The sequence below is a fragment of the Trachinotus anak genome, unplaced genomic scaffold, assembly GCF_046630095.1.
Source record: "Trachinotus anak isolate AG129_WGS33_773 ecotype Australia unplaced genomic scaffold, CSIRO_AGI_Tana_v1 ptg000031l, whole genome shotgun sequence".
NCBI classification, from domain to species: domain Eukaryota; kingdom Metazoa; phylum Chordata; class Actinopteri; order Carangiformes; family Carangidae; genus Trachinotus; species Trachinotus anak.
Window position 1 is genome coordinate 3453096 of NW_027273882.1, and position 24552 is coordinate 3477647.

The 24552-nt window shown below is 41.3% G+C and overlaps 1 long non-coding RNA gene across 1 annotated transcript; it reads left to right on the forward strand.

Annotated features, from left to right (window-relative positions):
- The first annotated feature begins 1090 nt into the window (after positions 1–1090).
- LOC139612334 (uncharacterized) lies at positions 1091–18670 on the forward strand. Its single transcript, XR_011686509.1, has 4 exons — positions 1091–1993; positions 2219–2280; positions 2386–2458; positions 17960–18670. It is a non-coding gene; the product is annotated as an uncharacterized lncRNA (long non-coding RNA).
- The last annotated feature ends 5882 nt before the right edge of the window (positions 18671–24552 follow it).

Below are 24552 nucleotides of genomic sequence, written 5' to 3' on the forward strand. Positions count from 1 at the left end.
CATGAATTATGATGTTTGCAGGCACAGGCCCACAGGATGGGAGTAGCTTTTGCTCCTTGTGCAGTGAGTTTTGCAGCCTGTCCCTGGATTCAAACCTGCAACCTTTCTGCCTCTATATCACCTAAACCACCCGCTTCCTGCTGTGACTGGACAGAAGCCCTAATGCACCAAAAAACAACCTTAATCCAACAACTGACAACAACAACATGTGAAAACAACATGATAAAGTGTTTTAAATGCTTCTAATTAAGAGGAAAGACAAACAGCAGTTGTTTAAAAATGAACCTTGCCAAAAAGTAGAGTATGCTCTTATTATTAACTCGTCGCAGGCAGAGATGTGTGGTCTTGTTCCTAATCCTCATGGGAAGCTGGAGTACGCTGGCTTCCCTGATGTGTGTGCCATGTTGCCAGACGTGGTGGTAGCTGGCTAACGCGGCTGTGTGTGCGATTAACTAGCGTTAGCCGTCATTAGCCTCTGCGCACCAACGCAGCAGCAGACTGCAATTAACCCGCTAATCCGGCTAATCCGGCTAATCCACTAATGGAGCTAATCTGATAGACTGGAGAGAGGCTTTTCAATAGGCTTTCTCTGGGAACACACACACACACATGTACATGCATGCGTGCACATGGCAGCACTGATTCTCTCGTCCTCTGTCTTTCTCGCTTTAAAACACATTTACACACACACGCACACACTGTTACAAACACACATCCGCAGTCAGTCTGGGTTAAATCCAGTGTGTCCACCACCAGTGAATTAGAGGGGCAGATCCATCTCCCAGACATCTCGCCCACAGCCATTAGTCAGCCCGGGGCCTCTGTCACACACTGACCACAGAGAACAAGTGAGAGAGGAGGAGGGGAACGGACGGATAACGAGAGGGAGGCTGGCAGAGAGAGAGAGAGAGAGAGAGAGAGAGAGAGAGAGAGAGAGAGAGAGAGAGACAAGTCTTCCCTCACAGTAATTTTGGTTTTAAAGCTTGGTGTTAGGTTCTTTACACAAATGCCATCTCCTCATTCTGATATCCATGCATTAATTCAACACTAAGCCAGGTGATGCTGCGCTTTAAAGTAGATAAGAGGGGTTTTACACTGCTGCTGCTGCGACTAGCAGCACCTGCAAAGCTCTGTTCTGTTTCATCTTCAAGTCTGCAGCAGGAAAAACTACTTTAACGCTTTCATTTCTCATTGTTAAACCAACAAATAAGAAGAAACATGTTTTTATCTCATCCCGTGGAGGATGCACTCCCCCCTCTGGGCCAATCACGACTCACTGTCTGCCACCATGTTTTTGACCTATAATTGTGGCGCCCTCTTTGGGCCTGAATTAATCAGGGATGAGATGTGTAATGTGTGTTATCCTTCTTGTTCTTTTTTTTCTTTTATGTAACCAGGTAAAAAGAAAGCTGAACATACAGTAAACTACAATAATGGTATTCTGTTAGATAGGTTATATCCACTTGATTTAAATATGTGCATACAAAGAGTTTTTATGTGTACCTCAGGTGGAAAAACTGACATACAAACACAAAAGCTAAAGGTGAATGGAAAGAGATTTTGGGAATACACTTCCTGCTTCTGCCTCTTACTGGTCCCCAACCTATTTTTCCCGTTATATAACTTATGTTAATTTTTTAATGTAATTTTTTTTTTGCCATTTTCTTAATGAAAGTAATAATAGGACACGTTCACCTACTTCTGATCCCTCTGAAAATCCGGGAACAAGCACTCTTTGATCGAACATCCACAATAAAACCATCAACCTGTGATCAGGTGTCACAATAAGACAATACTTCATTTCAATGGGCCAGAAGTCAAACGAGTTGAGAACTTCTACTTAAGACAGTAATAAACATTCACTTCACTCTCTGTTACAAGCCTCAACTCTGCTGGAGCCCAAAATATAAAGAATAGTAGAAGTAAAAGTGTGAGTGGAGACAAGCTCTTCCAGATCGCAGCAGCTGCTGGTAGAGACCCGGATACACCACAGGTAAGACTAATGTGATTATTAATGTAGGTGTAGAACACCTACGACACGTCATGATGTATCAAAGTTATTGAATATAGATTTATCTGCTGAAATTTGATTAATCAAAACATAACTAAGGTCTCTTGCTATATATAATTCAGGCCTACAGATTTTTTTTCTTTTTTTTATATTATTCAATAATTCACATTCATCATGTTCTCACTGTGACGGTTCAATGAATGTCAGCAAACATGAAAAACTCCACCCAAAGAGTCACCGCATCCACCGAGACGTGATGTTATCAAGAGGTAAATGGGAGGCTGAATAATCCACGAAGGGGTGACATCTTTTTTTCATCTTTTTTAATTAATTCTCAGCGGAGTCACATGTGAACTCTTTTCTTTCTTTGCTAGAAAAAAAAAGAAGAAGATGGTGGGAAACACTCGCTTCTTAAAACCTGGAAAGCTAAAGGGCAGAAAGTACAAGGTGTGAATTTGTTTTTCTTTCTTTCAGTTTGCCACAGTTTCTTTTAATACGTTCCTTCTTTTCCTCCTCTCGTCTCCTCTCCATCCTTTCGTTCCTCCTTTCCTCTGGCCTAATTGTAGCGCTGCAACTTTGGAGCTGTTAAAGTAGCCAGGAGACATTTAGAAATGCTGGTTGAAGGAAGATGGAGGTCGCTCGTCTGTCTCTGGCTTCAAACACTGACCTTGGCTGCTAATGATGCTAATCATGCTAACTGGGCTAATGACAGCTCTGTGTGTGTGTGTGTGTGTGTGTGTGTATCTGTGAGTGTGTTAGAGAGAGAGAGCAAGGGAGACAGTGTCAGTGAGCGAGCAAGTGTGTGTGTGTGTGTGTGTGCACGAGTGTGTGTGTGAGGGGAGCATGTGAAAGTATCATAATCAGAGCCGCTAACGCTAATGAGCTAGCCCTTTGAAGAGAACCGCCCGGCGAGGGCCCCACTCCTGCCAACTCATTAGCTGACCTGAGGAGTGCCTGATTAGAATGCTTTTGATGAAAATTTCAAGGATTTTCCTTAAAAAAAGAAAAGAAAAAGAAAAAACTTAAAAATTTTGTGAAGTGAGATAAATATTGCACTAGTCTTTTTTTTTCAGGGGGTGTGGGGGGTTGAAAGTGGGAGGTCATTTACTAAGAAGACTTCAAAGGGCCCTCTGAAGAGTGCTGGATGAGATTGATTTGCTGTTTTTATTGGCGATGAAATGTACAAATATGTTTAATGGGAGGCGAGAGCGGGAGAATGTTTCCTTTCACTCTTCAAACGCCCATGTGTCATCGCCGTCTCTATTTCTCTCACACAAACACGCGCTCGCCGATGAGCGTACGCACGCACGCACACCTTCCTGCCTCTGCAGAAGTCAAAAACTCCTTTGCTGCGTTTGAGAGAGTGGCACCGACATGAGAGGCAGCGTGGGTAAATTAGTCTTCAGGAGAGAGCGAGCAGGACAGGAGCGCTCGATGCTTCTTTAAAGCCCAGAGACAAACTACACACGCGGCGCAGTCACATCACCTCTCATTTCACAGCGTGAGCAGAGAGTGTGGATCAAAGTGAGGAGATGCCAGGCCTTCACGCGAGAGAAGAAGAATTATCTGCTGCACAACACTGACAGCGAAGTATTACAGCCTTTGGTATGTTGACCAAAGGAGTCGGTTACCATCATGTCGTATCGTTCACTTTGCATTAAATGCTGTGAGCAAACCTGCAGCTTTTATCACCTTAAGCACCTGTTGGCTCAGTGCGGTAAAGACAACAATGAAAACGACAGCAGCTTGTGTAACATTTAGATTCTACATACGGTGAAAAAAAGGTAGAAAATACAAATACGACCTCATTGAATTCAGCTCAGTCGAAAGATTAGGCTCATGTTAACACTTCATATGGTTAGCGACCACCTATCTGCATCATTATCTTCGTGATAGCATTCATGAGTTTTGTGGTGTTGGAACAACCACACTGTGGTAGCACCCTGAAAGAGACCAGAGATAACTACTCCAATACAGTTAGATCAGTGGCGCTGCTGATTCGCTCAGTTCAGCTTGAGGATCTAGTGCTGAAGATGTGTTTGTTCATGTACTTCACATCTCGCAGGAGGAAGCAACTTTATTGTTGGGGTTCGATTTCAGTGGAATTGCAGCGGGTTTGCTTGTGACAGTAACTTAATTTCACACTGAATTTAACATTTGTTTGTTGAACTCTGGAGAACCTTGATAAATTGGCTCTGTTATAATAATCATCATAATAAAGTTTATTTATATAATACTTTATAAAAATCAGCAATCACAAAATGCTTATTGACCTTTAAGTGACCCAGAGAGCTCGACATGGAAGAAACAATCACACGAACTGTTTCGCACCATCCGATTTAACACAGCCAAGACGAAACTAACTGTAGCCACTGCACAACCCAGAAGACGCCACAGATCGCTTTGACTTTAAAGTAATATAGTTAAAAGTTTGACAATCACGTACAATTTACATTAATTATTTAAAACTTAGCTGTTGGTGCAGCTCTATCAATGTCAGGCCGAAGGGCCACAGAGGAGGCTACACAGTAACGATGAACAATTAACGCACCATACTATCGTATCAAAAAGATTACCAAGCAAAAAGGAGAAGGAAGAAAGTCATGCACAGTGCAGTGTTGGGATGATTAGAATATCCGCTCCTTTCTTCAGACACTTCTAAGCAGAGCTTTCCACCTGATACAGAGAGAACACACAGTGCAAACCAAGTCTGATCAGATTATCCAGCATCTCATCTTTAGTCCAGGTTCTGCAGATCAGTGTTGCTGCTTCCTTAGACACCGTGAAAACACAGCAGAATCCTTCATGGTGCTGTAAACAACCACAGGTAAACATTTCCTCTTTCTAAATTATTTCCTCTCTCAAGTTTTAGGTGAGACTGTTGAAAACCAACAATGACTTTCTAACAACTTCTGGAGGCAGAAACTGAGGTGCAGGAACGTAGAAAGTGTTTCCATCAGTGTGTGTGTGTGTGTGTGTTTGTGTGTGTGTGTGTGTTTCAGTGCATGTGTTTGCCCGTCTGCCTGTCTTTGGGATATGTGTGTGTATGTGTTTCTTTCTTTGTGTGTGTTTGACTCGCAGTACTTTGGGCAGGCGGAGAGCTGGATCCCTCACAGTGAATTTGGACAGACTGGAGTCTGAGAGGCAGTTCAAAGACCACAGGCCCACAGGCAACAAGCAACACTCAGACCACTCTGTGTGTGTGTCTGCGAGTGTGAGTGTGTGTTTGAAGGTTAGCGAAAGAGAGCATTTGGTCCGTGTGTGCATGTTTTTGTCTTGACATGTGCGTTGATTTGCTTGTATTGATGGGAGCGTGTGCGTTTTTTTTCCCTTCACGATGCATATGCTGATATGCTTTTATTTTGAAACAGTCTCACTCCATACCCTCACACCGGTAATGTTAGCGACCGAGCACACAGGCCTGCGCAGTGCAATCGTATATCACATTAGCATGGGCGCCCCATTCGCCACAGACACTCTCAACAGCTGTCCTGGGCTCTGACCCTGCTGTTAAGTTATGCACGAACGCTGGCGCCAAAGAAACACAAAATAATTAATTATAAAAATATTTCCTGCTAATTGTTGGGCTGTAATTAATGAGCTAACCTTTGGAGAGAGGGAGAGGAAGGTGGAGAGGGAAATTATTCATACCGTGTTTGCATATATGAATATGCAAAAGGTAATTATCCTCTCTGAGGAGGGACAAAAAAATGGCCCAATGTCTCTATCTGTAGCTCAGTTACTGCAATGCACACACACACACACACACACACACTTTCTCTCTTTGTATCTCCAATCTCTCTCTCTCTCTCTCTCTGTCACTCTCTATCTCTGTCTTTATCTCTCCAGCATGATCTAGTCTGATGAGTGAAATGCACAATATTAAATGGATGAGTCTCTCTTTTGACGATTACGATGACCTCCGGCTAATTCCTGCAGCAAACAGCTCTGTTTCGTCAAGACTTTAACCCCAGAGTGATGTGGAGGCTGACATCTGTTACACGCTGACACACAGGTCAGTGTCACAGTGTCGGTGTGTGTGTGTTTGTCTTTGATTCACAGTTTTTGCTCTAAAGTTGTTGGTTAAACAGTTTTTTTTTTTTTTTTCAATAAGCTGCTTGTTTAATGTGAGAAAGTTTTTAGGAGATTGTCCTGCTGCTCAGTTTTTCATCTGACGCACCAAAATCATCCCTGATAGATCACTGGCTGCAGTGGAGAATTATAAAACTGAAATGAACTGGGTACAGGTTTATTTTTGGAACGATTTCTGGACCATATATTCATCCGCTGAGCCTTCACTTCACTGTGTAAACAGAGAAAGTAGGCCTAGTCCCTGATGGCTCAAAACAGCAACTCATTATTACAGATTCTGGGAAGTTAATTCAAGATCACTCACCACAGCCTAGCCCCTTGTCGGTTTCTCCATTTTGAGATATTACAAGAAAAAAACAGTTTAAACTTGAGTTAACAGATGTTACGTATCTTCGACAAGTGTCTCTGCCTTATGTACAGTACATGTAGATGTCTGTGACGTCACAGCCTTTATGATGGTGGCACAGTGTGACTGGAAACTCATCATCATTCATGAATCACACATTAATATATTGATGATGCTTTCAAATGGAGGTTGTGAAGTTGGATTTTCAAGATAGGAATCAAGTACAATGGAAAGTCATGCTTGATATTCAAGTGGTTTAAGTAGTACAAGGTGTCTGACAACAGAAGTGGATGCTACCTTGATACTTTTACATAAACAGTCCATTTATGGGGCAAAGATATAAACACAAAGTCCGGGGTTTGAGTCCAGCTGGGGATCATGGAAAAAAATGTCCAAAAACATAACAAATTTTGTTAAGTTTTGCAACGAGTCAACAAAGACTCAACAACAATAAAAGATTTAACAAAAAGTAATTCATAATTACAAAAAATAATGTGACAATTTAAAAAGTCAGTGTTTGTCACAACTAGGGGTGTGGAGATATACTGATGAGAACCATTTAAAAAACTGAATATTAATATTGTGTTAGTATTATACACATATGATAATACCATGATGGTAGATGTTAGCTCTTGTGGATCTCTTGTTAATAAGTTCATATTGTCACGTTTTCACTATTACATTAAGTGTAACTGTAATTTTTGGTCACTTTTGTACAGTTATGGTTTCAGACTCTCTCCACCTGCATACACTCATATTTCAGTGTAATTCAATTGCCCAGAAAAAGAGACAAAACACAGAATCAACAAAGTTAAAGATAAATTTGACTGATAGCATTATTGATATTATTACTATATTATATTTTTATTTCAAATTTTCTATAGATATATTATAATTTTTGTACATTTTGAACTTTTTGAACTTGAATATTTACTCAGAAAAGACATAAAACTCATGAGTAACAAATGCAGTCTAGTGATCGTGCTGAACCCGACACAACTTGATGCCTCCAGTTTACTAATATTCTATATTTTTATGCATTTGTTTCTCAGCTCGTGCTGCAGTTTTGAGGGGAAGACGTTAAGCTCAGATCACTCTGGTTCATTTTTTCCTCTTGTCTTTCTATAAATGCATTACTGTATATTGAATCATCTGAAACACTGAAACTTGCTTCAAACCACAACATCTTTCTGAAAACATGCGATACCCAGTAGAGAACATACATTTTGAAACAGCCAATATCTTCAGCCAGTCGTTGCAGTTTGTAATTATCACACCAAAACAGAATTTTATTCTTAGCCATGTGGAAACCTGCTGAAATCGAATTTAGACCCTATAACTACTGAAATCCTGTATGTGCCCCTGAAGTGACTAAATAGTTTATCAGTTTACAGTCAGACCTTTCCCCTCTTTGTCTTGTGTGTGTTTTCTGGACACAACAGTACGTGTGTGTGAGAATCTGTGTTGTTACTGTTGGCCTGCTACTTTTCTTCTGTGGTTCCATTACATATTCTGATCACAGTCTAACTGACCTCTCCCTGTATGTGTGTGTGTGTGTGTGTGTGTGTGTGTGTGTGTGTGTCAGACGACGGACTGTGCATATCATATCCGTTGCCCACATTGATTCTTTAGGTTGGCTGAGGAGAACAGTGGCTAATTGAATAGATGAATAATATATTTCTGAATAATAAATGAATGTTTTGTTCTGGTGCCTCTCAGCAAGAGAAAGAAATTACCTCTCAGGTGGGATGAGCTGTGTGTGTGTGTGTGTGTGGTCTCATTAGCTTCAATACATTGCCACATACAATACATAAGATACAATGTGATCAATGCTATTGATGAGTGGCAGACCATTGGACACTGAATGCATCGATCTCTGCAGGCAGGAGCACACATTGTTGTAAGGACACACACACACACACACACACACACTCGCTCTGAACAGACTGCACTGACCTGCAGCTACTGTGGCGGGTTTGCATGCAGTACAAAGTTGGCATATTCAGATGAAAGCTCTCATGCCTTTGGGCATGCTAACCGATCTGAACGGGTGCATATGGTCCTCAGGATGCCTTCATCTCCTGATTCGCTCTTTTCTTCCTCTTCTTCTGTGGTGCTGCCACCACACCGCAGACTCCGCCCCTCCACTGTCAGCCGCTCATCAATAAGAGATAGACCTGCATACCTCACTGACCACGGCTCATGGCCTTGCCATGCATGCACATCTCGCACACACACACACACACACACACACACACAGCTACGCGAGCAGTCATTGTTATGGAGATGCCCGTCCCAGGTGGGGCTGATTAAGTTTTCATAGATGTCCTCAGGGCGAAACACTTAAGGGTTAACCAGCTTCCTCCAGCAGAATTAAAAGAGTTAAAAGTCTGCCCGGTCTTTCTTTCCACACATCCCTTTACTCACACCTCCCTCTCCGTCCTGATGAGGATGATGTCGACACAAAATCACAAACCAGAACAGCTGACATGTGCAGAGAACAAACAGGATGTTCATTCATTTTGACTATTTTTTATGGTTCACGATGTCAACCCACAGTTTTTCCAAATACTGTGTATTAGCAAGTGTAATCACTACCTGAATTAAGTAGGGATGCCACCCGGTCTAGTTTTCCTGGGATTGTTCTCCATTTGAGCCATTTTCTTGGAAAATTAACATTCTTTTCCTGGACATGAATCATCCAGGTTTTTGTGAAAATGCACTTCTAATTTAGAATTTCATAGTTTCAAATAAAACTGATTATTATTCTGTTTTCTTCCTGGTTATGTCCAATCCTGTGTCCGTAAACATATGAAAATGGTACATTTATAGGAGACAGAGTTGATTGTGTAGCTTCACGGTCAAACCTGAAGGGAGACATGCTCTAATGCACAAGGCATCCAGATAAACATACATCAGCATAACAAATACTCTGTGGTCACTTGAGGCAGATGCACTTTAAGGTGAAGCTGCAGGAGACAACCCTGTATCAGTAGTTATAAACCTGACAGTGGTAACCATCAACATATACATACATTTTATGCTTATATTCCTCTGTTCTCTATCCTCTCACAGTTAGCAAACAGCGCTAACGTCCATGTAGCTGAGACAGTTTGTGCACAAATGCAGATACATCACAGGTTAAGTACAAGGATGGATAATGAATGATGGATCCCTGCAGGTCGGCGATGGAAACGTCATTAGTATTCTTTGACACATCATGTAGCCTCCCGTCCTTTCTGAAATGTACGATTCATCTCTGATAATCTCATCACATTCATCATTAAAGAGACAGTGCTGGCGTATAGAGATACATGTTTAAAGAGCTCCAGTCCTTCACTACCCTCCAATATATTTTGCTTTATTGGACTGAAGAGGTTTTTTCATAATGAAAATTTGAGAGTTATAATGATTTATGAATGTTTTTAGTTTCGGGTCAAATCCGTATGTATCTAAAATTATACAACGCTCTAGATATGTTTGAGGTCGTTGAACTGTGTCATAAAAAAATAATAAATTTATGCTTTGATAAAACAACATATCTCATATCATTGTTTCTGCTGAAAACAAAATATGATTGCGCTTGAAATTTCTGTAAAATTTCTTAATTACTCCCAACAGCAAAAACATTTGAAAAGTGCTTAAGAAAGTGTCGCTTTGTTTTAAATTGAACAAGAGAGACATTTCACTTCCAGAGCTTGTCAGGGGGAAGCTGACAGCGGCGTGCTGGAGGTGACACGGCTGGGTTTTCAAGGGCCGATTCGGCTTTAACACATCTGTCAGTTGTGGGAAAACCTCCTCGCGCAGCTCTGACGTGCTGAATCCAGCCAGACATCCCAGACAGACGGCAGCAGACACACAACCGCAACCTCACATCAGTCAACTGATACTTCAACTGACAATAAAAACAGGCCAGCGTCTGTCACTCTGGTGATATTTTTAATTCAATCTGTCCTGACTGAGCAGAGGCTCTCTTATGTTTTCACGCACCCTGCACACAAACACACCAGACTCCACAAAGCCACAGTTTGTCATTTGATTTTGACCCACAGAGCCCTATGTATGGGTACATTTGTGTGCTTTTTGTGGGGAACTGGTTGTGCTGTACACGGGCTGATATGAGCGGTATCCTGATACCTGCTCAAATAAAATCTGGAGATTTCTGTTAAGTATTTTTCCAAATGAGTATCTGAGTTTTGAAAGAAGAAATAATAATAATATCTTCCCATCACAAATAAAAAGTTTTACATTTTTGCAGCTGCACTCATAATTTTTCTGACCGGTGGCTTGGTGTTAGATAATTATCATATTTTATAGCCCTTTTCCACTGCATGGTACCAGCTGAACTCACACACTCACATTTTTAGGTTTTCTATTGGGCACAAGTTGTGGATAGTACCCGGTGACATGAAAACACCTCAGACTACTGATTGGTCAAAGAGAATCGCCACTACTGCGTCATCGTTGTGCGAGACGGGATGTTCAGCACAGCAAAGCGACTGTACTCTGCTCACTGTTGCATTTCTGTGAGTTATTGTCTTATATTTTTTGTAAGGCAACCCACAGATCCACACTGTGGTCATGTGAGAAGGTGCAGATGTTTGCTACCTCTTTAATATCCTCTTTTGTTCAGTGTGTGTTGTTTTGAAGATGACATCACGATTGCGGTGTGCATTATCGCTATAGTAACAACTCTGCATTGAGGGGGTACTATCTGCGGTGAAAAAGAAGCACCTGTTACCAGAAGTGAGTAGAGACGAGTAGAATCCAGTTGAGTTGAATTGGTGCCCTGCAGTGGAAAAACGCTGTTGCTGCGTAAGTGACATAGCTGTTCAGGAAAACTTATATAAGCTCACTTTAATCTATATAAATGAAAAATGATAGAACTTTATTTACAAGCTGTGCACACCACAGTGTTTCACCTTATTCTAATTAAACTTCTGCCAGGGTTGAGGAGAACAGAGAGTAACATGAAGCCGCACTACATGAGCTAATAAGAGAGTTATTCAGCTCAGGTGCAACAAAAAGCCCAAACAGTCGTGAGCAGAGGTGAGGTGCTATTTAAGAACCCAGAGCACACTTATGATATGTATGGTCAAGCTGTGGCTCGTCTCGAAGGCTATACTCATGTTGAGAATATTATGCAGGAGTCAGCCAAACTTCTAACTAAGTGTTAGACCATGCCATGGATGTAGCAGGTCGTGATTAGCATGGCGTTGAGCAGTGTAGGCGAATGAACATCAGCAGTTTGTGTTTTGAATGATTTCATTGACTAACTTGTGCCGAGGTAATGAAACCATATTCAAAATGTCCATTCAGAGGAAAAGCTGCAGTGCAGGCAGAGTCAAGTTTATCTTATAGGCTTGGCTATGAAAACGTAGCTCAGCTAACTGTCATCTCCATCATGCAGCACAGGCTGTAGTTTAACAACCTGGCTGTGTAATGTTTCTCTGCAACGGCATCACAGATAAAGAAACCGTCAGAAGAACGGATGACAAAGAAAAAGGATGTTTTGCTGCCTTTTCATCTTTACTGTTTCACAGTTCATTTAATTCACTGCACCACTCAGAGGCTACCAGCTGCAACTTTTAAGGTGGAATATTTGTCACTCAAGGCATTAGTTGACACTGTGAACCATTCAACACACCTTAAATATCAGTTATGACAACTATAACCATTCACTTTATTTTTATCGGCTCTTTTGCATTAGTGATGACTGGACTGTCAAGTACTTAAAAATATTGTACATGAATTTCAACTGATTTTCTATTTCCTCTCTCGGAGCTTCGTTCTGTAGTGTAACACACATTCCCACTGCTGGTTTCACAACCATCTGCTGATCAGTCCACAACTCAAGGCATCACTTTACAATCATATTCAACAGAGAAAAGCTGCACATCTTCACATCAGAGAAGATGAAAACAAAGAAAATTTTGTATTTTCCTTATCAAATGACTTTGAGAATAAATCAATGATAATTGTTAACTCAAAAATGTATTTATCATTAATCCTTCGAACATTAATTTGTCTGGCTCAAGATCCCGCAAATCTTAAAACAGATGAACTGACTGAAAGTTGTAAAGTTTAAAAAATATATATACAATGTGAAGTGCAACACGGTCAACAGTCCCCTCCCTCTAATTCCTCACTTATCCAGAAGCCAACAAACTGGCCAATCAGGGCCGAGCGAGTGAGAGAGGGAAACACAGAGAGAGAGAGAGAGGAGGACACAATGTGGCCTGGCAGCTTTAAGCAGCTGACACAGAGCAGGAGTGACACACACACACACACACACACACACACACGTAAAAGCACAGAGACACACATATGTGCACATGTACACGCCTGAAATGCACATTCACATAAACACAAAAACACAAACACACACACACACACATACACACACACACACAGAGTGACACAGACGCATAGTGACAGCCTCTCTCCTCTGGCGGGGAGTGGCAGGGCTGAAGCCCCCCAGGCAATGTTGCTGCTGCTGCTGCTGGAGTAAAAAAAAAAAAAAAAAGAGGCAGCCACCCCCACCACCACTCTCCAAACCTCACTACTTCTTATTTGACTGCCCCCCCCCCCCCCCCCCTTGCTAACCCCTTTTTTCAATGCTAAACTTGTTTGTGCGTATTTTCCGTCAGAGCAAAGCTAAGTGGCTGAAGCCTCCTGCCTCTGAGGCTGCATGTGTCTGGTGTCAACTGTACTCCTGTAGCTTGTGTGTGTGTGTGTGTGTGTGTGTGTGTGTGTGTGTGTGTGTGTGTGTGTGTGTGTGTGTTGAGGGGGGGTGGGGGAGCTGGTCAAGGGCCTGAGGCGAACGTCCCCAATGTTCGCTGGAGGGAAGTCAATAATCATTAGTTTTCCAGGTGAGAGGTGCTCGGAGCGTGAACCATCGAGCTCTTCCAGCCCTTCATGTCCGATTGTTTGCTGCTCCATCATGTGTGTCTGCGTGTACAGTGTGAACTGCATGTGTTTACTCAGCTGAAACTGTACAACTTCATCCAAAAGTGGCCTGAAGTATCAACTAAGATATTTCATAACTCTTTTATTTATTTATTTGTTTGTTTACATATTTTTCCTACCAGGCTACTCACAGTGCAGTCTGTGTTATATTCACTTACTGGTCACAATGAACTGCTCAATACAAAAAAAAAAAAACCACGATAGGATACTTATGTATATATATATACCACATACAAAAGCCATTTTATCACTGTTGTGAGGGACAGAGGGCAACAAACATAAAGAAAAGTTGATTTCTTTTACAATCTGGGTCTTATTGACGCGGATTTGTTATAATATATATATATAAAATAATATCCTTCACTGAGATCAAGGGATTGTGGAGGGAGTACAAGCTGGGCAAAGACAGGTTGTGTATATATATATATATATATATATATATATATATATATATATATATATATATATAGTGGTCTAGTCTTAATGACCAGTAAAAGTGCTTCACACTAAAAGTCACATTCACCTGCTCACACAGTGCTTGCTGTATTCACAGTGCATCTCTGTTACACACTCAGAGACCAATGGCTTGGCCTCTGGTTAGACACATCGACATGCGTACAGGAGGAACTGGGGATCAAACCACCGACCTTCTGAGTGGTTCTTCTGACGACCCGCTCCACCTCCTGAGCCACAGGCACACTTTCAATTCAACCAATTCTGATTAATAACATTATCATCATTATTATTGCTGTTTATTGGTAGTTCAACATGGTAACTACAAAACTACTATTAAAATAGTGCATTCAATCTGTACCTTACTAATACACAGCAACACAAAACACACTTACTGTACTGGTCACAGTATAAGGTGATATATTCTAGTCTAGGACCAGACATTCACATTTTCACAAAACAGAAAACAAAACAGAAAAACTTGAGGGACTTTCTTTAAATTTGGTACAAACGTTCACCTGGACTCAAGGAGAAACTGGTTAGATTTTAACTTTTAATTGGACTGGTTGGTGGAGGCATCCAACCGTGAGGTGATAATTCTAGTTACAGCCTTTTTACCACAAAATCATTTCCTTGCCGAGCTGGGGCGGAGGGATACATCTTAGATACACTGTTGCAGCGACAGGATAAAGATTCCCACTAATGAGACTGAATAAGACTCATTATAGCATGTGAGTGAGAACAACAACAAAATCAGACCTGTCCTTTAAGTTGCTTCCTCTGGTGAGTGCTCTTACAGGGTTAGCTGGCTCTAAACCACACAGTTCTCTGATGTATCATGTAAAGGTTTCGCTGCCATGGAGGAAATACGTCCTGTGTGTGCGTGTATATGTAAAAGCAAGTAAAAAGCATCTGCCTGGTGCAGAGAATGTGAAGATGAGGAGCAGAAAAAGACTGAACCAGATCTAAGAGCTCAATAGGAGAGCGTGTGAAAAGAAAAAGGCATCTTCATCTTATCCTTGGAATAATAGTAACTCAGGGAAAACCTTCCCAACAGGACTAGTCTCAAGTGCTTCTTATCTTAAAAGCTTCTTTTGGAAAACGGAGGGAGTCATCTCATAATCAGGGCTGTTATTCAGGCCAATATGTTATTTAGGTTCCTTCTCTTGGAGACAAGAATCTGAAATAGAGATGATATATATGTAGCAGTAATGTGTCTATATTCTCATATTAAACTCTCTTTTGTGAATGCATGTGATGTAGAAACACGTGCAATATCGTTTAATTGTTGTGTCAATATGCAGATTTATCAGGAGCCTGTGTGTGTCTGTGTGTTCATGGATCAAAGATCTGTACACTGTGTGTGTGTCTGTGGCTCCCAGTGTATTTAGCTGCAGGTTAGTGGCCGGTACATGCCTCTATTACTCACAATACTTCCTTATGGCAGCCTCAAGGATCCCTGGCTATGCACCCCGAGGCTACTGTTACGTCCACACCTCAAGCAACTAGCTGGTGGAAACCTAGTGATTTTCAACGAAGCGAGGCAACTCCGCCGGTTTGAAAAAAGGTTTGTGCGGGTTACAGATTGTTTCTTCATTTGTCTCTTCATTTAGGAGGGGGTCACACGCTACTGAGCATCCAGCTGCAGACTGTCTGTTACTGAGTTGTCTGTAGACAGAAGAGCAACATGCAGATGGAAATGTCACTGCATTGATGTCTGAACACATTTATTCTGTAATTTGCCTAATTTTTTGGTTTCCCTGATCTAATTTTTTTATTTTATTTTTTTTTTGCCTGTGTTTGGCAAATAAATGGCCAATGTTACTTATATTATAATTGGTGTCAGCCCTGAACTTCTCTGCATCTCGCCACAAGCAAAACATCCACCAAGAAATAGTAATGACCAAATCCAGCCTTAAAGAAAATCTCTGGTCTTTGTTACAACCTTGAGTCTTATTTTTGTAATTTAGGCCAATATTTCTATTGTTCATGAGATTTTAAACAAGTGCTCTGAATTAAAGGACCAAATATTTCACTGGCCTACATGCTTTAGAATGACACAGCGTTTTCTGATGTGACGTCTCTATGGTGAAAGTTTGGTCAGGTTTGAGGAAAGATCATGTTTTGAATTGAAATAACTTCTTCATTAAGATAAAGAAAACACTGTGGTTTGGATTAAACAGTCAAGAAACCAATGCTGACTAGAGACTGGAAACAAACAGGTCTCCTGTGTTAAAGTTCGACGTTGGCTTAGCATTAGGCTTTAATATAAACTCATGTTGTTTTAGGGCATTTGCTGAAATGGCTGATGGTCTTGTTTTTCTTGGGAGATCAGTCTCAAGATTTAACGCTGCTGCTGAGATGTGAGGATCGGTTGAAGTCCAGCAAAGAAAACTAGTTAATCTTATGTTTTTTTGGGAGGGAAAACAAGGTAAAACTATTTTCTGGGCATTTTTGCTTTAATTAGACAGTGGCGATGGAGACGGGACATGTGAGGAGGAAGTGTGAGAGGGTGCATCACTTTTTTGTGTCCCCTGGAAAACTCCTCCGTTGTGTTGTGAGAATTTGCAGCGCATATGTTGTCAAATTGATTTTCTGAATTTGCTTGTGTTTTTTTTTTATTTGCTTGTGTTTTCTTAAGCTGCAGTGTGTTGAGCTCTCAGGTTTCAGAACCGGGGACTTTGGGTTTTACGGTTCAGTTTGTGCCAACAAAAGTCAAACTTATCATTTAATCTGTCTGTAAACAGACATTAGAGTTTGCAGGCTGCCTTCCTGGTTCGACCCTGGCCTTTGGTAGTGAAAATAGCTGTGCAGGCACGTAGTTTTTCTGTGCGGAGAAGAGATGTGTTGAATGGTTAAATGTGCGATCACTTTAATGCTCTGTCTCTGCCCCCGCTGGACTCAGTTTGTGATGAGGGGACGAATTAAACAAAATAAACCAAACACCAAACAGAAAGAAAATAGATGGTTTCCATTGCTGTCAGTATCATTATTTAATCTACAGAAGTTTGAGCAGAATAACCGCTCTCTCTCTCTCTCCCTCGATGTGATATGACTCAGTCCAAGACGGCGACATTACTGCAAATATTACCTTCACCGCCATAATTATACATTTACTCAGTAGGTGATTGGTTTAATTTGACCGCAGGCAGGCAGATCGATTTTTTTCTCCTCGACAGCCACACAATGTACAGTTAAAAAGCTTAAGGGGACGTATTGAATCATCCCTGTGTCCTTCTTTATTCCCAATTCCAGTCGGTCCTTGTTGTTTATTTGGTCGTATACAAGTTTTAATTTGCTCCTCTCCACAGTCACCACATCTAATCAGACTCTAACCACTGTGGGCTCATGTTCTGTTTGGAGAATTAACAAGCTGAGAGTGTGGCTGAGTGTGTGTGTGTGTGTGTGTGAGTGAGCTTAAGTGCAACTTGTACACGGGTGGGCTCTTGTGTGTGTGTGTGTGGGTAAGTGTCCATGAGAGTATGAGGTTGATTAGTCCAGGTTTTAATGTGGTGTGGTCGGCATAGCCTCGGGTCATGCAACAGGCCTATTGTGGGAGGCAGAGAGAGAGAGAGAGACAGAGAGAGGGAGAGAGAGAGTGAAGAAGTGTGTGTGTGTGTGTGTGTGTTCCTATCTGTGTGTACTGTAAGTGTGTGTGTGTATGTTAATGTGTCTAATTAAAGGCGTAGGGGATCATGCTCCGGCACTGAGCTCTAGCAGCCGCCTGACGCAGATATGACCTCAGGCCATGGTCTATCACACACACACACACACACACACACACACACACACACAGCTGCTTGCACTTGCAAACCAACTAATATATATCCATGCAAAGCAACATACTGTCACATATTAGCCACACATTAATGCACAAGAGTGACGGTGCACACAAACTCACACACCTGCTTATACAGCTGACAACAGACAACACACATACAAAGGTAAATACACAACGACGCACAACCATGAACCCACTCATCCATAAAAGACAAATGTGCATGAACACACACACACACACACACACACACACACACACACACACACACACATTTTTGGAAACAGTCTTTTCTTTCTTTCCCTCCCAGATGTTTTCACACATCGTCCTTGAGCTGGAGTGTGACCGATGACTAGACAGAGCAGGGACCCGAGGAAAATCCACTGGAAGCACCAAGGTTGTTTGAATTGAATAAATCTCTTCGTCGATATGCCACATCCACACATTTGTGAACACACGGTTCGGAGACACAACAGCGCCTGTTGCTGCGACCGCTAAAAATCACTTCTCCCAAATTGCCTCGTTTGTGGCGGCAGAGGTGTGAAGACAAGTGGAAAGCAGCTTAGTGCCACATACTTGGCTGATATTGAGGCTCACCTCAGCTTTACTGTAAAACACTTGCTATGCTATGCTAACATGAAGAAGAGAAACTCCAAACCCCGTCTTGGGCCTAATTTTTATAGTTCTAGTAGTTAAGTCAGTCAAAGTAATTTCTGATTTCAGTTCTCGCTGTACTGAAAAGCTGTGGGTTGTAGAAGACTCTATGGACATAATTCACTGTAATTAGTAGTTGCTAAGTTTGATGTTCTCTACATAAAGTTATTCTGTGCTCTCTGTTGTGTTAAGTCAGTGGTTACAGTGACTCGGTCACTTTGAGGAAGGTTTGTGAGGTGTTAATAAAAACGAACACTCATTCGTGGAGCAGACAAAGAAATTGTCTGTCACTCTCTTTTTCCTGCAGTTCTTACTCTGTAATAATTTTACAATTTGCCTTTTGTTTTTTCCACCAATAAAGTTTGTCTAACCTGTGGCATTTGTTTAAAACCTGTATCATCAGGTTGAAGCTCTGAAAATCTTACCCTGTTTTAAGATATCAAAAATTAATTTGTAAGTATAATGTTGTTATTATTGATAGAATTGATGGGAAAACTATAAAAATAAGACCAATTAATAAACATTACAACACCACAGACAGTGGCATCCTGCAAATGAGGAAAAAAACTCAGATTTTTGATTCCTAATCCAGATTTTCCTGAATTAGTTTTTATCCCAGATAGCAAAATAACACTTCTGGCCCAGTATCCACCCTGGTTTCACAGTTCCTGGCCAGAGTCTGGTCCATATACTTGTCGATTCCAGCTGTCCTACGGTGTTGGCTGACAGCCGAAGATTTTCTGTGTGTGCACCAGAATTGGTCCAGATGTGAAAGTAGCATCTGACCATCATGCTGAATATGGGCCAGACTTGGGCCGTGTTACTGGGGTGGATACTGGGCCAGATGTATCTTACTATCTGGGATACAGTAGTGAAAAAAAAAAAGTTTTTTCCAGTGGACGTGGAGTGAATCAAACTTGATTTGTTAATTATGACCCCAATAAATTTGTATATACAGAACTCTTTGTGCACAACATAGGACATAGGATAAACATTTTATGTTAAACTTTTATAAGTATCAAAATGCTTTCAATCTAACAAACCCAAAGTTATGAAAAGCATCTTTGTCAACAAGATGCATTGAGCATGTAAAAATCAGAAGTAGGAGGATGTACTGTGTTTCTACATGTTGATGACATGGAAACAGCTTCATCAGTGTAACCCTGTGTGACCGTCCTCTCTCCCTCTTTGTCTGAGCTACAGAGCTGCTCTAGAAACAGCACAAATTATTCCAGATGGAGATATTAAAAACAGAGGGAGTGTGGAGCTGGAGCTAGATATGCCGTGACAGTCTGCATGTGTGTGTGTGTTTCAGTACAAGGAAGGGGAAGGTGGCGTTGTGGTGGGCGGGCAGGCTGGCTGGCAAGGAGAGGAAGGTGGGGTGAGCTGGAGGGGAGGAGGAGGAGGAGGAGGAGGTGGTGGGAGTAATATGGGTGTCAGGGTGCTAGCAGTCTGTCGCCCAAGGCTGTGACATTACCGCACTTCTGCTCTGCTTCAAAAGAACCAAATCTAACTGACGACTGCTGTGATGGCTCAGTGTGTGTGTGTGTGTGTGTGTGTGTGTGTAAGCAGCACATACTGTATGTGTGTGTCTAAATGACACTCACTGTGATCTGAAATTGGGATAATGCGCTGTGACACACTGCCTAGCGAAAGGCTTGAGACTGCATTACCCTACTAAACCAGCACCCAGGGCTGTGTGTGTGTGTGTGTGTGTGTAAGGCCTAACGCAGATTGATAGATTGATTGACAGATAGATAAACCGGTTGTGTATAGAAACCATGAGTGGATTCTACATCGAGTTTTCAGTCCAAGTAAGCTGAGCTGTTTTCAGTGCCAATTGACAGACTGAGTGTTATTGAACGTTCAAAATCAGTTAGCGGCTCCGCTAATGGAAAACCTATAGTCAGCTGGAGCCCGGGCGAACTTGCTGGAGGGTTGTTGTGCAGGGATAAAGCAATGGCTCCTATTATATTCACTATACACAGAAAAATTTAACCAAGAACAGAACAGATCATCTTTTACTGTGACATCAATCAACCACAGTGTAAATAGGAAACTTTTAAAGTCTTTAAGAGATGAATTCAGGGTGGTTTTATGTTCTTTCTTACATGTGGGGAGGTGGTAAACAGGAGAGTGAGCTCATCCTCTGATTACAATGTGAATTATGTTCACGCTGCTTCTCTGCATTAAAGATTTATGTCAATTAGAAACCGCAGTGAAACTTTAATAAGGTGCAGGGGAAAGTAAACATGTCGTCTTACTAGTAGAACTCACAGTCATCACCAACAGCAGCCTAACCTTAACCAAGCAGCTTCAGTTATATAAGCTTATAACTTTACAAAACTTCAGACGCCACAGGTGGATGGTAGGAGAAGAGGTAAAGTTAGTCTGTACATGTTTAATGTAATATATGTAAATATATTGAATTTTTATATATGAAATGTATGTGCATGTAAAAAAAATACATATGTAAAACCTACTAGAAATTTGAATAATTTCATATATTGACATTTATGTCCCATACAAATATATATGTTTATTTATGTATATTTATCTTGTAGATATGTTACATAAATATACAGAAAGCCTTTAAATATATATTGATATTATATACAGTGGTTTCCTCAGAGAGTCTAAGACCATTTTCCCAGAATGAGAAAATATACGTGTTTAAAATGAGTAAGAATTTAATAAGAAACATTTATAATCATTTATAATTTATATATATATATGTGTTTAATAAACTTGCATAGCCTATATAAATTAAATATATTTGTTAAAATATATGGTCGCAACATGTTATACTATATAGAAATTCATCATATAGATTTAAAAAAAAAAGGACTTTTTTTACTGTGTGTATGTCATATATGTTCCAAACTTATATCTTCATATGTCCAGAGGATGTATATATGTGATTACAATATATCCCCTTATAGTTAACATATATGGCAACATCACTCTTGATGTAGGGACTCTGTTACTGGGAGTCTTGGTCTGCTGGCTCAACCAAGTTACTGTGATAAAGTAGAGGTATAAGTTGTAGAAGCAGCAGAGAAGGAAGGAGTGAGCTCAGTGGCAGAGACTAATGACGTGTTTTATAAGAAGCAAACTTTGTGGACTGCTGCTGTTAGCCTGCTGGCCACGCTAACACCTGCAGTCTATGTCATGGCAGCGTGACACCGAGCCAGCAAGAGCAAATCCCACTGCAGTGACACTGAAGCTGCTCTTCAGCTGCTCATTCATTCTCTCATTTACACCTGTGATTCTCCTGTCGTCACACATCCGGTCTGAATCCGTCCCACAATCCTCCTGTGCCTCCCTGTCTTGACCCTTTGCACGCAGATGCACACTGGTCTCTCTCAGTTGTTTTATTGGGGATTTGTTTGATTTGATATTTTATCTGGTGAATTTGGGATAAGATGCATCTTCTTCTTCTTCTTCTTCTATCGTCTCCTGATGTTTTTCTTTTATCTGCTCGCTAAGAAGCATTTTTAAGTGATGTGTACTGTAAATAAAGATACAGTCCAAAAATGACTTGACACTCACACACACACACACACACACACTGGCAGTCCCATTAGCATTTCTAAGACTCTTCCATGTCACTGTGCCATGTTGCCACTAACAGCCATGACATGCTTCGATAACATGTATGTGTGCTTGTCAGTCACAGGTGTGACGACACTGCGCTACTGTGTGTTTGTGAATATGAGTTTGTCCGGGTACAGTTTTGTGTGTCAGCCTGTGTGTGTGCGCTTTGCACTCATGAAAGGGTGGTAATTTCACGCGTGGTCAGACGGTTGCATTTCAGCTTTAGCCTGGAGTGTAGCAGGAACTCCTTAACTGTTCAATGACTTTAGCTTGAGGCAAGGTCCGCCTACACACACTCACACACACTCAAGCACACACACCTATGAAATTACACCCATCTACTTGTTCTGCTTCCGTACCCACACACACACACACACACACACACACACACACACACTCTCTCTCTCTCTCTCACACACACACTGAGGCGTTTGTTGCTGTAAGGTGTATGTAGTTGTTTTACGCCGGAAGGGAAGATCACTGCTTTGTCTGTTTGATAAAGCTACAACGTCCATCTCCTTCAAAGAGCGCCGTGCTGATCTGATGTGAGGCGAGTGTGTTGATGGATTTGACAATTACGCCGCCCAGGGCGCTGAGCAAGAAACGGTGGTGATGCCACGTTTTAAGACAGGAAATGGAAAGGAACATGAACGAGTTGATTAAAGGCGTTTAAAAAACATGAGAAGTGTCCATTCAAGGAAAGCTACACCTGCTGATATGAATTCTCAACAAGCCTCTGAGATGAGGCCGTGACAGCCGCTGGTATCATGTTTAACAACGCTAAATATTTTCATCTGTGGGAAACATTATATAATTAAAAAAAAACTTTTTCAAAAGCCTTTATTTATTTGCTGTAGTTAAATATTCTGATCAAGTTTTCAATGAGGAGTCAGAAGACAAATGTAACACATTAAGAACCTCCTGTTAAAAGAATCTTATAAACATGTTCACACATAGATAAAAAATGCTTTCATAATGTTTCGATAATAGACCTACCTCTGATATTTAACTTTTTTTTTTAATACATGCTTGTAAATATAATGCCACTGCAGTTATTAGCAGCAGACTAAGTTTGTTTTCCTCTTGGATTTGAACATGTTTTTAGAACTTATCTTTTCTCTGTACATACTGTGTGTAAATATTCACAGCACTAAAATACAACACTGGACTGTCAGGAGAACAACCATGCAGGGCAGGTATCAGGCTCTTAGAGACTCATCTATGACAGGAGGAAGTGTGAAAGTCTGAAGCTTCAGCTATGATGCCCAACTGGTGAAAAACCTGAAGCTCACTATGGTGGACAATTTATTATTTAATCTATGATGAAAGCATTGAAGCCAAAATGAAATACATGAATTTAAATGGCAGTGGTACAGTATAAAACAATGCTGTACTCAGTTATCTCCATGTAGGACCTGTTCTGTAATGACAAGAACTAGAAAAGTAGAAAACATCTTGCTGCTGAGTGAACTGTTTTATGAGATGCAGTAAGTGTAAGTTACACCTCCACTGTTTCAGTCCTGGTCCCTCAGTTCAACACCTCTGCTGCTGCCACATCCGACCAGCCAGCTAATAACATCCACTTATCCCAGCTGTAAATCCATCCCCTCGGTCGCCACCACTACACTTGTCACTCATCTTGACGAGCTGTCTGATGAACTCTGTGGGATAACCCAGCACCGCCGGCTCGCTACATGGAAAACCCGGCGAACTGAAGCGTATCTGGCATGTGACCTGCAGCTGACTCTGCATCGCTGTTCAACTCTTGGTCCCATTTATTACACCTTTCTCTTGTTGTTTGGGCTGCTAGCCTCACCTGGAAGCCACATCCAGGGCACCACTGGCCACACTCAGTTTCCTCCAGCTGTGAAAAGCCAGACATGAAACCTACAACTGTGTCCCACGAGGGTTTGATTAGTTATTTTTAATTCTGATAACTGTTGCACGCGTATGCTCCTGTTAGCATCATTAGCACAGCTGGACGTCTGTTCACCTTGCTAGAAGGCTAACCCAAGGCATATTCATTTGCTGGCTGATTAGCTAGTTAATGGGCTAAGCTAACAAGCCAGGTATGGTGAGCGCAGACACTTATACCTGATAACAAGTTAACATGTAAATAAAATACAGGAACACGCCTACAAGTTAGTTGCCCAATATTTGCATGAAAACTCCTCCAAGAGACACCAACACCACAAACACGGAGGTCACGATGTTTGAATTAGCTGAGGTGTCGCCGAGTAGACTGCTAGCTTCTAGTCACTGAGAGGCTCGCCACCCGAGCCGTTAGATATAGAGACCAAAACTGTTATAAACATGTTTATTTCTGCTGTAAAGGTGGGAATTTGAATATGGAAGTCTATGGGGACGGAGCTGGTCACTCAGGGAACTGCAGTTTTTGCAGTTTTCCTTGTTGCCGCTTGGTTCAAACCAGTTCAAACCCATCCTTTGTGTTGTTGCTGCTGTGCTGCACATAATAATCTCACCATGTGCTAATGGTCAGATTCAGTTTAGACGCGCATGATATGGCCTCATTTGCTGAATAAAATCTTTAAGCTTGCACTCTGACAGACACCTTATGTGTGACATAATTTTTTTTTTCTACACTCACTGCCAAATTGTTGCGTTGTTCACATTCGAGCACATTGTACATAG